The following is a 17,269-nucleotide window of genomic DNA, read 5'->3' as shown; positions in this document are numbered from 1 at the left end:
CCCCCTCACCCCCGCCCACATCAAACCATCAATTCTCTAGCAGACATCAGCTGGGTGTCTCAATTCTATTCAGTTCTGACACCATCTATCTGGAGGCAGCATCAGATCGAACAGATTGAGGGCTCAGTTCTGCAAGACTGCCCCCACCACTTCCAGTGCCAGCCACAAGTAGGTTGTCACCTATACTCCTGACCAAGCTATAAATCAGGATTCCCATGATCCCTTCCTCAGGTTCAATTAGTTCACTAGAGTGGCTCACAGAAGTCAGAGAAACACTTTACTTGCATTTAACCATTTATTATAAAAGATATTACAAAGCATATAGGTGAACAGCTGGATGGAAGAGGAATCTGCACACCTTTTCTCCCAGACCTTGCCCTATGTATAGGGAGAAGAGGTGTGGCAATTCCATGCCTTCTCTAGGCAGGCCAGCTTCCGGGAACCTCCTAGTGTTCAGCTATCCGGAAGCTCTCTGAACCCTGCCTGTCCTTTTGGGTTTTTATGGATACTTCATTATGTAGGCATGATTGATTACATTATTGGTCGCTGGTGAGCAAATAACCTTTAACCCCCTCTCCCCTCCCTAGAGGTGAGGAGTCAGGTTAAAGTTGCAACTCCCTCATCACATGGGTGGAGTCCCTGGCAACCAGCTCCCATCCTAAGGCTATCCAGGAGCCCATCAAGAGTTACCTCATTAGAACAAAAGATTCTCCTATCATCCAGGAAATTCCAAGGGGCTTAGAAGCTCTGGGTCAGGAACCAAGGGTCAAAGACTGAATAGAATAAGATTCTCCTAGTGCCCCATCTAGAAGTTTTGGGACCTCTGGGCTAGGAAACAGAGACGAAAGCTAAAAAATGCATACAGAAGATAGATCTATATATATAATATTATAAATCACATCACCTTGTCATTTAGTTCTTAAGAAAACTATGTGATGTCAGAATAATAGTATAATTTTTTCCATTTTCTTGTATGCTACATGTATGTAGCAGATATCATTTAAATTTGTGAACCACATTTCCCCCCCTTTAAATATCCTTGTCCATATATGAATCTCTCTAATACTCATCACCATTGGAATTGATCATGGCAGTATTAAAGCCACTTCTATTCTGAACTGAACATTAAAGATGCTATTACCCCTCCAGTGCTTTTGTGGGTCACTATCATCTATAAAAATATCCTAAAAGGAGAAGCCAAATAAATGAGGTAACCAGTGGAAAGAATATAAGATCCTTGGAATCTAAAAAGTGGCTGTAAACAGTCAGCATAATAAAACCTCTAACAATAGAAAATAATTATAGTTACCGCTTAGTTCAGCATCTGCTAAGTGGCAAGCACCATAATTACATGATATCACTCAATCTGTGTAACATTTCTGTGCGATAGGTGGTATTTGCATTTTACAGATGAAGAAATGGAGGCTTTAAGAGAGGCTGCTAGATATATCTAGAAAACTCCATCGTCTCAGCCCAAAATCTCCTTAAGCTGATAGGCAACTTCAGCAAAGTCTCAGGATACAAAATCAATGCGCAAAAATCACAAGCATTCTTATACACCAATAACAGACAAACAGAGAGCCAAATCATGAGTGAACTCCCATTCACAATTGCTTCAAAGAGAATAAAATACCTAGGAATCCAACTTACAAGGGACATAAAGGACCTCTTCAAAGAGAACTACAAACCACTGCTCAATGAAATAAAAGAGGATACAAACAAATGGAAGAACATTCCATGCTCACGGGTAGGAAGAATCAGTAACATGAAAATGGCCATACTGCCCAAGGTAATTTACAGATTCAATGCCATCCCCATCAAGCTACCAATGACTTTCTTCATAGGATTGGAAAAAACTAAAGTTCATATGGAACCAAAAAAGAGCCTGCATTGCCAAGTCCATCCTAAGCCAAAAGAACAAAGCTGGAAGCATCGTGCTACCTGACTTCAAACTATACTACAAGGCTACAGTAACCAAAACAGCATGGTACTGGTACCAAAACAGAGATGGAGACCAATGGAACAGAACAGAGCCCTCAGAAATAATGCCGCATATCTACAACCATCTGATCTTTGACAAATCTGACAAAAACAAGAAATGGGGAAAGGATTCCCTATTTAATAAATGGTGCTGGGAAAACTGGCTAGCCATATGTAGAAAGCTGCAACTGGATCCCTTCCTTACACCTTATACAAAAATTAATTCAAGATGGATTAAAGACTTAAATGTTAGACCCAAAACCATAAAAACCCTAGAAGAAAACCTAGGCAATACTATTCAGGACATAGGCATGGGCAAGGACTTCATGTCTAAAACACCAAAAGCAATGGCAACAAAAGCCAAAATTGACAAATGGGATCTAATTAAACTAAAGAGCTTCTGCACAGCAAAAGAAACTACCATCAGAGTGAACAGGCAAGCTACAGAATGGGAGAAAACTTTTGCAATCTACTCATCTGACAAAGGGCTTATATCCAGAATCTACAATGAACTCAAACAAATTTACAAGAAAAAAACAACCCCATCAAAAAGTGGGTGAAGGATATGAACAGACACCTCTCAAAAGAAGACATTTATGCAGCCAAAAGACACATGAAAAAATGCTCATTATCACTGGCCATCAGAGAAATAAACATCAAAACCACAATGAGATACCATCTCACACCAGTTAGAATGGCAGTCATTAAAAAGTCAGGAAACAACAGGTGCTGGAGAGGATGTGGAGAAATAGGAACACTTTTACACTGTCAGTGGGACTGTAAACTAGTTCAACCATTGTGGAAGTCAGTGTGGCGATTCCTCAGGGATCTAGAACTAGAAATACCATTTGACCCAGCCATCCCATTACTGGGTATATACCCAAAGGATTATAAATCATGCTGCTATAAAGACACATGCACACGTATGTTTATTGAGGCACTATTCACAATAGCAAAGACTTGAAACCAACCCAAATGTCCATCAATGATAGATTGGATTAAGAAAATGTGGCACATATACACCATGGAATACTATGCAGCCCCAAAAAATGATGAGTTCATGTCTTTTGTAGGGATATGGATAAAGCTGGAAACCATTATTCTCAGCAAACTATCACAAGGACAAAAAACCAAACACCGCATGTTCTCACTCATAGGTGGGAATTGAACAATGAGAACACATGGACACAGGAAGGGGAACATCACACACCGGGGCCTGTTGTGGGGTAGGGGGAGGGGGGAGGGATAGCATTAGGAGACATACCTAATGTTAAATGACGAGTTAATGGGTGCAGCACACCAACATGGCACATGTATACATATGTAACAAACCTGCACATTGTGCACATGTACCTTAAGACTTAAAGTATAATTTAAAAAAAGAAAAAGAGAGGCTGCTTTAGATTACACAGATTATAAAGAGAGAGGATTGGAATTCAGGTTTTGTGACTACAGAACCTATTCTTTTCTTTTTTAAATGTATGTAATTTTTAAAATGTTGTTTGTAATATTTTTGTATATCCGTTTTCTTGGGAGAGGATCCATAGATTTCACAAGATTCTCGAAGGGGTCCTTACTGAAAAAAAAAAAAATGTCTAAGGACCACTAAAACTCCCTACTATGAATTTAGTGCACTTAATAATGGGGAAGAAAGTAACTCTGACATAGTTTGGCCACAGAATATATTTTTTAAATGTTACTAATCAATCAAATGAATAAATATGGAGAACCTAGGTAGATGCTTAAAATTCTGATTCAACTAACTATTGTGTTGCTATTATGCACTGGCCTCACAGATTATACGCTACTGTTTCTCAGTCTTGAGTACTATAGGAGCACCTTTTATGAATTTTTGTGGATACCCAGTGTGATAAACTATTTTTCTTATAAAGTTACCCTAATATGTACAAATAGAAAACTGGGAGTAAACTTATGTTTTTAGCTCTGTTTTAACTATTAAACTAGAAAAAAATTAAGAATGAAATAAAACTAAAATATTTTAGGTTAACATTAATGTAAAAGTTTTTTGTTAAGCCTAAATCATCATTGGAAATAGAGCACAGATTTATTTGAATTTGAGATACCTATGTTACTATGTGATAACTCAATTTTCCTAACAGTTTTCTCTGTTATAATTTTTTTGAAACCTTTATTCCAGAAGCAAGCAATTACAGTATTTGACCTTTACCTGGCATAAATGGATCATTAATTTACTTATTCTTTACTGTAGCCCAGGGCAATTTTAAGTTAGATAGTCTGGCTCCAACTCCATTATAAGCAAACAAAAACATGGGCACTCACGTCAAAGTATTTATTTATATAATGGTGTTTTGTAATCCAAAACAGAGTTATGTTAATTTTCAGATTACTTTTGAAATGAAAGTAGAAAACTAAAGATTTTTTGTAAGAACTCACAAATATTAAAGGATATGTTAGTGGGCCACTAGGGATTTAAGAAGCAAGGTTATGAGCATACGGGTTTTGAATAGCTAAGATCTAGAATTTTATGTAACTGAAACACATGCAAGCTTCAGTGCCCTTTGAAAAAAATGCAATATTTTAAAAATTACTTCTACAAACCTCAGTTTTGCTGCCTAAAATTTGTGCATAAAAATATGACTGCCTTTCACGATTGTCATAAAAATTTTATCAGATGGGCCAGGCGCGGTGGCTCACGCCTGTAATCTCAGCACTTTAGGAGGCCGAGGCGGGCAGATCACGAGGTCAGGAGATCAAGACCATCCTGGCTAACACGGTGAAACCCCATCTCTACTAAAAATACAAAAAACTTAGCCAGGCATGGTGGTGGGCGCCTGTAGTCCCAGCTACTCAGGAAGCTAAGGCAGGAGAATGGCATGAACCCGGGAGGTGGAGCTTGCGGTGAGCCGAGATCGCGCCACTGCACTCCAGCCTGGATGACAGAGCGAGACTCCATCTCAAAAAAAAAAAAAAAAAAATTTATCAGACGACATATGCAAATGCTTAGCGTAGTGTATGGAATGAACCAACCACTCAAATAGTTGTGATGATGATGATAATAGTTTTATGTGGAAAACCACATGTAATCTAAGAATTTTTATAAAGAAAATTACTAATGAGGCACCTGAAAAGGAAAATGCAAGAAAATAATAGACTATGTAGACAGCCATTTAAAGAAACAACAGAAATATAAATGTGCTAGCTAGTTGAGTTAAATATTTTCTGTTGAGAACTAAACAATAAATCAGGTAAGGTAGGGAAGTAAAACATATCCCTAAATGATTACATTTTATAGCATCAACTAGTGATCATGTTTTATTTTGCTGCCATAAAAATATATTTTTAAGTCACTTTAAAAAATAAACACATTAACTAATCTTGAGTTTATGTAATGACATCCCTTTCACAATTACTAAGAGGGTTTTAAAAGACCCATCACTTTTTAAAGACATTGTTTAGAAGAAGATGGTTACCAGATATTTACAACAGTTCTTAAACAACCTTACATTTTTAATATGATGTCCAACTCTGAAGTAGTTAGAATCGAGAGTGATAATCAATTAAGATTTTTAAAAACACTGCCTAATATAGAGGTAAACACCATATTTTATAAAACACTGTACTTCCTCAGTAAGAGTAAGATTAGTTTCTATTAGCTTCTGGATTATAAAAGTTGCTACAGCTGCCATAACTTTGGTGAAGGTGATTCTGGAGGAATATTATCCCCAAACCTCTTCTTTTCCTTCTAATGAAGCAGCCTGCAATTAGGAAACAACTCTTATTAAGCATAACCCATATAAGTGAGCATGTAATAGTTAAATGGCAAAATCCAGAGAAACAGCCAATTGATATTTTACAAACTCAGCAGCTGCCACTGAGGAAACAGGTGATAATGTAGCACAAAAAGATACTATAAAACACAGGACTTCTAAATACTTAGTAAGGAAGACCTTTCTGAAAGCCTTATTCTGAAAACGAATCTCTTCTTGCTAAAAGCTAGGGAATCTTAGAATCTTATTAAAAACAACACCACTTACAATAGAGCAGAGGGAAGAGAAAATCTGTTTTGAATGAACCAACAACAGCAAACATATTTATTATACTTTTTTTTAATTTATAAGAAAAAAAGATTTAATTGGATCACAGTTCTGCAGGCTGTACAGGAAGCATGGTACCAGAATCTGCCTGACTTCTGATGAGGGCTTCAGGAAGCTTACAATCATGGTGGAAGGTGAAGGGTGAGCAGGCATCTCAACATGGTGGAGTGGGAGCAAAAGAGAGCTATTACACTTCTTTAATTAAGTTAAAGAATTTACTTGGCTTTGCCTAGTTCCTTATAGAAACAAAAATTACAAAAAGGGAATGAAGGAGGGAGAGAGGAAGGAAAAAGGAAGGAAGAAAAAAGGAAAAGAGAAAAAAGGAACAAGGAAAGGAAAAAGGAAAGGAAGGCTCTAAACTAGATTCCTCAGTACACTAATTCCATAAGATACTGGCGAGTATTCTGTTAAAAAGCAAAGGATTTCATTGTAATGCTCTGAATTAAGAGGTTTCATTATTGCCAAATTTGTTTGTTACTTTTTTTTCTTCTTTTTTTTTCTTTTGTTTTTGAGACAGGGTCTCACTCTGTCACCCAGGCTAGAGTACAGTGTGGCACAATCAGAGCTCACTGCAGCCTCCAACTCCTGGGCTCAAGCGATCCACTCACTTCAGCCTTCAGAGTAGATGGGACTAGAGGCATGCACCACCACATCCAGCTAACTTTTAATAATTTTTTTGTAGAGACAGGGTCTCACTATATTGTCCAGGCTGTTCTCAGACTCCTGGGTTTGAGACTTCTCCCACCTTGGCCTCCCAAAGTACTGAGATTACAGGTGTGAGCCACTGTGCCCAGCCCATTGGTATGTTAAGGTGTTAATATATATGTACCTAAGTACCTTAGTTCTTTTTTACTGAAGATTTTAATTAATATCTCACAAAACCACAAGCTATCTAACTACATTTGATGGAGATACTGTACTTGAAAGGCGGAATTTTGGGTTCCTGTACATAGGGATTGAGAATTCCCTACCACAGCTTTGTTATAAGAAATTGACACAAGGCCAGGTGTGGCTGCTCACGCCTCTAATCCCAGCACGTAGGGAGGCCTAGGCAGGAGGATCGCTTGAGTGCAGGAGTTTGAGACCAGCCTGGGCAATCTAGTGAGACCTCCTCTCTAAAAAAGTTGACACATGATGTGAATTGGGTATCACAGAAGATATTTTTAACAGGACCAAATAAGATATTTCTCTTACCCTTTTAGGACTGAGGTTTTGGCAATACGTTAGGCAAGGACTGGCTAACACTTGATTTCATAATACTATAGGTACAACAGAATCTTTCTTTTTTGTTGATGCATTTATAATATAATATTGAGTGGGAGTTTTCCCATTGCCCCGTAATTATGATTATGCCCCAAAACTGAGAATAAAATGCATTAAATACTTCACATTCTAAGTTAAAATGACTTTGAATAATCCCATAGTATTAGCCAAGTAGTGTCACAACCATAGCTATCACCACCACCACTACCTCACCACCACCACTTCTACTCACCCTTCATTAAAAAAATGGTAGGCCTGAGAGAAAATAAGGAGGCCTTTTGGAGAATCAGTTTGTGGACAGGACTTTTCCCAATATATAATTGGAGTGGGGGTTGCATGAAGAGAATTATATCCAAAGATTGGGATTACCAAAATAAGAGGCATATTTCTTTTCTCTGTTGGGGGTTTGCTGGGCCAAAGGACTTGCTGGGCTCCTGGAGCTGTATGAGTAGAGGAAAGAGAATTTGCAAGAGATGATAGACTAACAGAGGCCAGGACAGCAAGAAAGGGGTCTTCATGCCCATCATTTAGTGTGTCAAGAATAACGGAGATTCCCATGGGTGGTATGAACACCAGGGAAAGTAGGTGAGCTTCAGCCATTTTGTCGGTATACAGGCTGACCTCAGCAAGAGGGAATCTCTGCAGCAAGAGAAATTAAAGTGGTTCAGTAAACGATCCAGATGACCAACATCAGGAAACTACATAATGGGAAGCCCCTGCAGGCTCCCTCAAAGAAGCCTTATGATAGATCTAGCTTTTGGATACTGTCACACACAGGTTATCAAAATCCAGTTAATCCAATGAGGACTGCATCCTTACCCAGTTAAGTAAGAAAATAATCGCCCCTTTCTCTGTACTTGGGGTCGGGGAGAGTAGAAGGGAATAGTGAAAAGAGCTTTGAATTGAGCTGGAGATTGAAGCTTTAAAGTTAACAACATGATTCTTTAATATACTGTGATTGTTCTAATAACTTTAACTGAAAAATCAAGAGAATCTACGTAGGATATAATTAAAGGAGCCATCCCTCTTTTTTTCTGTTTGATTTTAAAACTTAAGTAAAGCCAGGGCTGGGCGCGGTGGCTCACACCTGTAATCCCAGCACTTTGGGAGGCCGAGGCAGGCAGATCACCTGAGATCGGGAGTTCGAGACCAGCCTGGCCAACATGGTGAAACCCCGTCTCTACTAAAAAAGTACAAAAATTAGCCTGATGTGGTGATGGGTGCCTGTAATCTCAGCTACTCAGGAGGCTGAGGCAGGAGAATTGCTTGAACCCGGGAGTTGGAGGTTGCAGTGAGCCGAGGTTGCGCCCCTGCACTCCAGGTGACAAGAGCAAGACTCCATCTAAAAAAAAAAAAAAAAAAACTTAAGTAAAGCCAATGCTAAAAGTGGTAGTTCAGACTCAGTTGCTCTCTAATCCTACTTTTCTGTTTAAAATCTGGACTGGCTGACAATATCCAGATTGAATGATTTTGCTGCCTATGGGTAACAATATCAGGATTGAATGACATAGCTGCCTGTCTTTGTAATGGGTAGCAAATGCAAAAAGAAGCAGGACTTTTAGTAAACCAGACAGATACTTAATAACATGTATGCTTACATTATATAGTTCATTTCAAAATGTGCTTTCAGTCTTTCTTTATCAACTTCTTTGGTGAACTTTATAAAGTTCTGCAAGTGAAAACATCCTGGGAAGAATTTTAAAGATATCTACAATTAACAGTTTGAGTGAAGATTCTGGTGTTCAGACAGAACAGACTAGGTAAGCAACATCCTTTGCAGAATGTTATTCTTAAAAATCTTGCTCCTCTTTGCATTTGCCACCCATTACAAAGACAGACAGCTATGTTATTCAATCCAGATATTGTCACTCAGTCTTAGATTTTAAACAGAAAAGTGGTATGAAAGAGCAACTGAGTCTGAACTACTGCTTTACTTTTAGCATTCACCTTGCTGAAGTTTTAAAATCAAACAGAATTTCACAGAATTTTAGATCAGTATCTTCACTTCTGATCAATTAAATGAACATAATTTCACCCAAAAAAAAGCACAGAGTAAATCTAAAACTTGTATTTAATATGATTTAAGATTTAATCTTCCAGTTGAATATTGAATTTCATTGATATTTGGTGCGATAACATCTAGCATATATCTAGTCAAGCCTTTTAACCATCTCAGTCTATATGGTGTGAAGCATGAAGAACTGTTCTTCGTTTGTTTGTTTTATTGGTGAGGGAATAATACAAGTGATTGCTTTCCAACTTCAGCTCTGGATACAAACAATTAGATCATTCTTTTATATGAAGGACAACATGGGTCCATGCAAATTCCCAGTGCATTCATGCTGGTAAGTATTTACTGTGTACCAGGCACTCATCCAAATACAGGGAAAGTAGAGCAGTAAGGAAGGCAGATAAGGTTCCTGTTTTTATGGAGGAGATAAACAATAAATATTCAATATAATATGCAGTGATTAGAACTATCAAGGAAATAAGCAAGATAAGAGCTAGAGAATGATAAGGGGATGGTGTGCTCTTTTAGATGAAGTGGTCAGTGAAGACATCTCTGAGCAGGTAACGGAAGCAAAAGATCTGCAGGAAATGAGGTTGCATCAAGTGCATGTTGATATAGATATGATTTAGGTGTCAGGCTATGAATTTAATATTTCTTAAGGACAGTATTTTTTGTATATTCTGAACAACCCCATCCGAGAAATACAATTAACTTGCCTTTACAAAAAAATGTCATATTGTTATGTACAGTTATATCTTCATAAAATCTGTTGCTTCTGACTCGTTTCATTTTAAGTCAACAGATCTTTATTGAGTAATTGCTGTACTTCAAGGCTTTATTCTAGGTTTTTGCTATATACCATTGAATAAAATAATGAACCCTGGCTACCTGGAGATTGCATTCTAGCAGGAAAATGCAGACAATAAGCAATAAACATAATAAACAAATTATATACTGTGTTAGAAGGTGATTTGTGCTGTAGTGGGGTAGGTAGACCAGAGAAAGGGAGATACTAATTACTTGGAGAAGAACAGCTTCCATTAGTAAGTACGCTAGCAGAGTGGCCCTCAATTAGGTTAGACCTGAGCAAACAACAGGGACCTGAGGGAGTTAGCCAAGTGCCTGTCTGAGAGAACAGCTCTCCTTGACTCATACATATATACATACGCTTTTGCCTCCAAGAAAGTTACTATCTTTTTTCCAACTCTTACTATTTTTTTAGCTTAATAAAAAATAAAGTAGCTATGATATACCATCACTGTATATAATTTACTTGAATACATGACGTGGTTATCTTTTATTTACATAGGTAGCCACTACTATACACACATGCACACATACATATATACATATATGATTTATATATATATGACATATATATGATTTTAAATTTTTGTCATCTGAAAGTGTGAACAACTACCTTTTTTTTTTTTTGAGATGGAGTGTTGCTTCGTCACCCAGGCTGGAGTGCAGTGGTGCGATCTCAGCTCACTGCAACCTCCATTTCCCGGGTTCAAGTGATTCTCCTGCCTCAACCTCCCCCAGTAGCTGGAATTACAGGCGTGCACCACCACGCTCAGCTAATTTTTTTGTATTTTTAGTAGAGACGGGGTTTCACCTTGTTGGCCAGACTGGTCTTGAACTTTTGATCTCTAATGATCCGCCCACCTTGGCCTCCCAAAGTGCTGGGATTACATGCGTGAGCCACCACACCCAGCGAAGAACTAATATTTTTAAAGGCACTGAAAAATAACTTATGATTAGAAAATATATATTTTTATATACTGGCATGTGTAGGTCACACTACAAATATACTTTATGCTTTCCAGTTAAAAGGTAATGGTATTCTTGAAGACATGTTAGAAATCCAAAATAATAATTTAAGATAAGTTGGAAGACATGGTAGATTACTCACTGCATGCTACAAATTGAGTGCAGAGCTAGCAAGTGTGGTATGTTGGTATGTGTAGTTAGGAAAATTGACTTTTATGAGTTTATTCAATAAAATTAGAATACTTTCAATTCTTTTACTTTTGCTTCATCCCGTCTGCCTTCCAGATATCACTGACTTTATTATAAAGGTGTTTAAAGTTAACATTATTACTCTACATATATTTGTTATTCTGCAGAGTTAAGTAAAATCTTCTAATCTTTATGTTTCTAAAAGCATGACTTTTAAAAAAAGTAACCACACAATTACAACTAGGCATCTAGGTACCGTAACTGTGTTTCCTTTCCATTTTCAAATTGTGTTCTGTTTTTATTTTTGAATCAATGTTAAATAACAGGTAACTTTTTGTAACTTTAGATACAATATATTTTACTAAAAAGATCATAAACGTTCCATAAACATATACTTTTTATACTTTTACTAACCTGGAAGTAATAGGTTTGATTTGCTTTAAAAAAAATAACTATTTTTCTTCATAAAATCCTTCCTTTGAAATCCTGTCTACAGTGTCTCCTTCTGTCTTCTGAATTTACTTTCTATATTACCTATGTGACACTTATTAGTTTGGTGCAAAAGGAATTGCGGTTTTTGCAATTACTTTTTTAATGGTAAAAACCAACCTAATAGTATGTGTTGTCTTGTGTCTGTTTTAGCGTCCAAAAATAGACCATACATTTTCCAAGGACAAAGATCCAATTCTTGTCAGTTAGCATAATGATTGTTTCCCAAAGTAATTCTTCCACTACACTTGTAAAACTCAAAGTTATGTTTTATCTAGATATCTACCTATCTATATCTAAATATAGATGTAGTATAGTATACAAAATTATGCTATACTAAAATTGAAATCTTTTTAAAATTGAAAGGGTTTATTTAGTCTACCTTCCTGAGATAGAGAAAAAAAGGCTTTCCATCATCCCTCCTCTGTCTTTGGTGGTTAAGGTTCTATTACCTGAAAAATTGGGTAGCCAAAGCGGCAATAACCAGCTTGTACATATAAAAAGTTGATCATAAGGAGTACTATATAGAAATAAATTTAAACCTAAAATGTTTTTGTTTTATATTGACACCAAAATATTTTGCTTTTATATCTATACAGTCTGAAAATTCAAAAGAGAAGCAATTCAAAGGACTTTCATTTACTTCTTTCCCCTCTAATCTGCACAAAAGGTTAAATGTAGCAGTGCAACAGTTCTGGCCATCAAAATATGATTATTGTATTTTAAAATCCATGAGAACTCTGCTCTTTGATAGACTTCAACTTGCAACAACTAAAGTAACATGTATTATCTGGTTCTACCCAAAAATACATATCCTCATCCTACTCATCTTAGATCATGTGTAAGATTCAGTTATGTTTAAGATGTCCTTTGGAAAAACTCACAGGTTAATCTTTAACACCCGCCCTCTACTCACTTTAGGTCCTCATCCCTGATGACTACTTTATTTCCTGCAGGAATAATCCAATTCCAGAGGAGATTAGGAGTTGGGTGAGAGGATAGACTCTAATCTTAGAGAAATAAGATATTGTACAAGTTATCAAGGCCTAGCAATCCAACTACTTTGACCAGAATTATTACAGAAAGTTGGAAAAAGATTAACTTGATGCAGAGTAATCTGAGCTGTGGACATTGCGCTGCTTCAATTTTTCCTAACAAGTTTGAACAGGTCAGTGTTGTCACTTGTTAGGAAAAACTAACCATGATTGAAGTGTCACCTTTGGGCAGAGCTGAAATTTACTTGTTTGATACATGATCTTCTTGAAGTCCAGTGATCGCTACTTTGAAAAGGACACCAAGCAGTTAGTCTAATAATACAACCAAACATGGTGCCCTGTGCTACTTACTGCACAGGTTGCATGCCTATGAAGCAGATCCTCTAAATAAGAAGGGCAAGCAAATAATGAAAATCTTAGAAGTCTATTACTTTAACTAACAGAACTTCCAGTTTTGTCTCCTATAAGAACTCTTAAGAGTATGTATGCTTATTAAGGTATTACTTGGAAAATTATTTGATATTGTAATTATAAAGAGTTATTAGCTGTTTTCTCCTAGTGGAAGTTAAAATGTATAGCTATGTTAAAAATTCATACATTAGTCCTAGTTAAACCATATTTTTAATAGTTTTCTAAATAACAAAAATTCAGACTAAGGAGAAAAAATTATCAGTTTGTGGTCTTATTTTCTATGTGAATGGCATCAGGTTGAAGTTATCATAGTTTTAGTAGAACATTATTTTGGCCTCACTAATAAAAAAATATGCTTTACTGAGTGAACCCTAGTGTTATGCCAAGGACTTGCTTCATTGGCCTGATCATTAATAATCATTAGTCAAAGAACTAGGGAAAAAACACCACATTTCACATTTGTCAGACAAGCTTATGACTTTAAAACCTAAAAAGTATAGCAACTAAACTGCAGTGTGGTTAATTGAGCTTATTCAGTTTACATATTGTTATAATGTGGAAAGTGGAATCTGACCAAGAACCTTTCAACCCAATCTATTATAACAGATTTAATTGCCCTTCTCTCCTTAAAAACTTTATGACAGTTAAGAAAGCTAAGCAAAAGTTTTTTTAAATTTCTGATCTTGACTTTTAGGTTAGCTACCTAATTAGTGGATGAAATTGATAAATAGGCACAATGATTTTCACTGTGACAGTTTGTTGTTAAATAAATTTAAAATACAGAACTTAAGTTTCAGCCTTCCTAAATTGCTCCCTTGGACTTTACAACTTACTGTTGCCCTTGAGAAACTGGATCGCTGAATGAAATCTCTTTTCACACTACCTTCTCTAGCAATCTACTGTTTAACAGATGGAGATACCCTAACCCTTGCCTCAGAGGGCTTAAACTCTACAGAGAGTGAGGCAGGCAATAGAAAAATCGTAAGTAAAATTTTGGTATGTTAGATGTGGTTAGGTACTATGGGAGAAAGAAAAAGCAAAGAAGGAATGTAAGGAGTCTGGGTAGAGGTAGGAGCATGGAGGATTATAATACTAAATCCGATGAAAGGAAAGTCTGAAAACACAACTACATAGAAACCTGGAGGAAGAAAACTACAAGCCATTGAATATCCAGGGAGGAGCATTTCAGGCAAAGGGAGCTGCACATGCAAAACCCTGGTGTGTTCAAGGTCCAGCATGAAGACCAATGAGGCTGGAAAGTAGTGTGCAAAGTGGAAGCTCACTAGGAGACGAAGTAAAAGATGTAATGAGGTGAGAGTAGAAGGAGTGCAATGAAGAAGAGTAGAGGGTTCCAATCGTAAGTCACTCTAAGCTATTTTGGTAACTTTGATTTTTACTCTAAGTGAAATAACAAGCCTTTGGAGGACTTGAAGTAGAGAGGTGACATGATCTATTTTATTAAGAAGAGCTAACTGAATTGGGGTAAGAAGCAGAAGCAGGAGGAAGGCCAGGTAGGATACTATAGCAATATTCCAGGTAAAAGGAGATAATGACTTGGAACAGAGCAGTAACAGAGGGGGTGGTGAGAAGCAGTCAGCTTCTGAATGTAGAATAAAGAGCCATTAAATCCATTTAGCTTATCATTGACTGAAGTACTGTTTTTATAATTATTTGTGATGTATACTTTCATAGTAAAATGTTTGAAAAATATAGGTAGGTGAAAAACCAAAGTAAAAATCACTCAGAACCTCACTCTAAACATTTGATGGATAGTCTTTCACTTCTTCTAAATGTATGTGTGTATGTATCTTATGTTTATTCAAATGTGATCATACAAAAATCATTTTGTTACCCATTATATGTATTTTTATATATTGTGATAATTTCCCATTTCTTTAAATATTTTCTCATACCATAGTTATTAGTGGCTAAATAATATAGTTTGGATATAGCATAATTTAGCCATTTTATAGATAGAACAGTTTATCCAGTATTCTATTGTTGGCCATTTATACATTTTCTAGTTTTTCTATATTATAAATACCACTGAAATGAACATCTGCATTGCTATATCTTTGAAAATATAGTCACTGTATTACTTAGGAATCTCTGCCTATTTAAAGAATTTTTTTATCATATTTTTTCATTGTGTTTATATTTAATCAAAGAATTACTTTTTTCTTTTTTTATTATTTCAGTAGTTTTTATGGAACAGGTGGTGTTTGGTTATGTGGATAAGTTTTTTGGAATACTACTCAGCCATAAAACGGGACAAAATAATGGAATTCCCAGCAACCTGGATGGAGTCGGAGACCATTATTCTAAGTGAAGTAACTCAGTGAGAATAAACATCGTATGTTCTCACTTATAAGCAGGAGCTCTTATAAGAGGGAGCTAAGCTATGAGGATACAAAGGAATAAGAATGATATAATGGACTTTGGGGACTAGTGGGGAAGGGTGGGGGCTGGATGAAGGATAAAAGTCTACACATTGGATACAGTGTACATTGGGTTTTTTCCCAGCTATAACCATAGAAAGAAAATATTATATCAGATGCATATTGATAGATTTTAAAGGGTGCCAAAACTATTTGAATATGAACTATATATAAATTCCTACTGAAGACTAAATTTTAACATTCATGTATTTTGGAATTTGTTTTCTATTTCTGATGGACTTAGTTATTACCAGGAACAGATGACCAGTTGCAAAAACTGTCACTATTTTAACATTCTCCATCAGCTGTGGCCATGTCGGATTTCTGGCACCTGAGCATTCACATCCATCTGTTTATAAGGCATTATGCCCACTCATGAGGTTTATGCCAGTTTCAAAAAGTCATGTGTAAACCAAGATTGGAAATATATATTCCTTCAGGTATAATCTATTATTTGAACTTTTTGAATTATGTTTTTAGAAAGAACTTTAGCTACTTACCAATTTGAGATAACTTTCAATTAGGCATATATGGAAAGTAACATCAGCAAAATTTTAACTTTACTAAGTAATAAATAGAATAATAGACTTCTTCAACATGAGAAAGTTGAAATTAGGAAAATGCTATAACATATCCTTGAAAAATATTTTGAAACCAACATTTATTTGATACCTGCTGTGTGTGAGGTGCTTTTGTATAATTTGTGCATATAATTGTCATAATAATCCTGTGAAATATTATCCTTACTTTGCAAGCAAAGAAACTAAGAGAAATGATTTACTTAGTATCAGAAGTAGGAAGTGACAAAGATAATTTCAAGTCTAGTCCTTTCTGACTTCAAAGCCCATGCTCTTTTAACCATACTATGCTGCTTAAGAGATTGGGATCCAAGCATTAGAGCAGATTGACACATCTGTAATGTTGATTGTAAGCAGTTATAGTAGTTAAAATGTAAACAACAACAACAACAAAACAACCAACCAACAACAAACCAAATGATTGCTTTAGTTTTAAAACACTAAATAGCCCAAGATAAGTATAAGGATATAAATTAGCTCTCATTATCAGGAGAACAGTGCCATATAGTAATTAATTGTTTTAACTCTAAGAGAGTATCTACTTAGACAAAATATTTAAGAGAAGAAAATCTGGTGAGATGTTTGCTTGTTGTCTTTACATTAGTGATTTTCAAAGTTGAAAAAAAAAAGTTATTTTTCCCCCACAGAAAGCTACATAAAACAAATGAAAATGGTTGAAGTGGGGGTACAAGTGAAAGATGGGGGGATGTAGCTCTATTTGCTCCCTACCCAGTTCTCTCCTCTAATTCTCCATGTAACCTCTGAAGAAAAATTTACAAATTCCAGAACTCAGAATGTCATTTAATAGCCCATGTTGTGGCTGGAACACTTGGTTGATTGGCTTACTTTTTAAATATTCAACTGATTTATTTTGGTTATCTAAAAAATGTGATTTGGGCTAGGCATGGTGGCTCACCTGTAATCCCAGCACTTTGGGAGGCCAAGGTGGGCAGATCACGAGGTCAGGAGTTTGAGACCAGCCTGGCCAACATAGTGAAACCCCATCTCTACTAAAAATACAAAAAGTAGCTGGGCATGGTGGTGCACACCTGTAGTCCCAGCTACT

At 36.3% G+C, this 17,269-nt stretch overlaps 1 protein-coding gene across 3 annotated transcripts in view; it reads left to right on the top strand.

The window, feature by feature from the left end:
• Positions 1-17,269, top strand: part of LOC129460239 (transcriptional adapter 2-alpha-like) — a 148,013-nt gene that overhangs the window by 5,654 nt on the left and 125,090 nt on the right. The window lies entirely within an intron of this gene.

Source organism: Symphalangus syndactylus, chromosome 13, assembly GCF_028878055.3.
Source record: "Symphalangus syndactylus isolate Jambi chromosome 13, NHGRI_mSymSyn1-v2.1_pri, whole genome shotgun sequence".
Taxonomy (NCBI): domain Eukaryota; kingdom Metazoa; phylum Chordata; class Mammalia; order Primates; family Hylobatidae; genus Symphalangus; species Symphalangus syndactylus.
The sequence above is the reverse complement of the archived record's forward strand: the minus strand, read 5'-3'. Positions and strand labels throughout refer to the sequence as shown.